This window comes from Rutidosis leptorrhynchoides, chromosome 10, assembly GCF_046630445.1.
Source record: "Rutidosis leptorrhynchoides isolate AG116_Rl617_1_P2 chromosome 10, CSIRO_AGI_Rlap_v1, whole genome shotgun sequence".
Lineage (NCBI taxonomy): Eukaryota > Viridiplantae > Streptophyta > Magnoliopsida > Asterales > Asteraceae > Rutidosis > Rutidosis leptorrhynchoides.
The window spans coordinates 62,358,859-62,360,004 of NC_092342.1; positions in this window are offsets into that span (position 1 = coordinate 62,358,859).

Sequence of the window (1,146 nt, forward strand, 5' to 3'; positions counted from 1 at the left end):
TGTTACTACTTAATACTACTAGTACTACTTAACACTACTTCTCACTACTAAGAAATCTCTACGTATTATTACTATTTACTAGTCTTCACTACTCGTTGCTAGTATATTTTGTTATAGCTCTGTTTTCATTTATAATAATCTGGTGTATTATTCTATTTTGAAGATCATGCCTCTAAAGGAATTCGCAGCATCATAAATCAGGAGACTTGTCGCCGAGGATATCGCGGCAGAGAGAGCTGAGTTACTCAGAGAGTTCAATAATATGCGTAACAATAATGACCATGGTGGACCGAGAAACAACAATAATGGCAACAATGGCCGCGGTGGATGTTCTTACAAAACATTCACTAGCTGCAACCCATACTCCTTTAGTGGGACTGAGGGACCAGTTGGTCTCAATCGATGGTTCGAGAAGTTAGAGTCAATTTTTTGCATCAGTGGGTGTAATGATGCTGATCGCATGAGATTTTCTACGGGCACACTATCTGACAGTGCGCTTACTTGGTGAAATAGATATTCCCAATCTCTGGGTCATGATCAAGCGTATGCTCTTCCATGGGAAACCTTGAAACGGTGAATGGTCGAGGAGTACTGTTCTCGTAACGAGATTAAGAAGATGGAATGTGTGTTCTATGGGTTGAAGTTAGTAGGCACTGATCTTACTGGTTATAACAAAAGGTTCTTCGAGTTGGCTCTAATGTGTCCAGAGATGGTCACTCCCGAGACTCGTAAGATTGAACAATATATAAAAGGTTTAAGTGAGAACATACAAGGTGGAGTTACTACTTCTAAACCCACAACCGTGCATATAATGACCCGTCCTAATCCATTTGGACGAATACATTACATTTGGTTACATCGCGAGGTACTTGACCTCTATATGATACATTTTACAAACATTGCATTCGTTTTTAAAAGACAATCTTTCATCACATCGAAAGTTGACAGGCATGCATACGCTTTCATAATATATCCACACTATAAATGACTTAATAGTAATCTTGTTGAACTCAATGACTCGAATGCAACGTCTTTTGAAATATGTCATGAATGACTCCAAATAATATCTCTAAATGAGCAAATGCACAGCGGAAGACTTAATTCGTACCTGAGAATAAACATGCTTAAAAGTGTCAACCAAAAGGT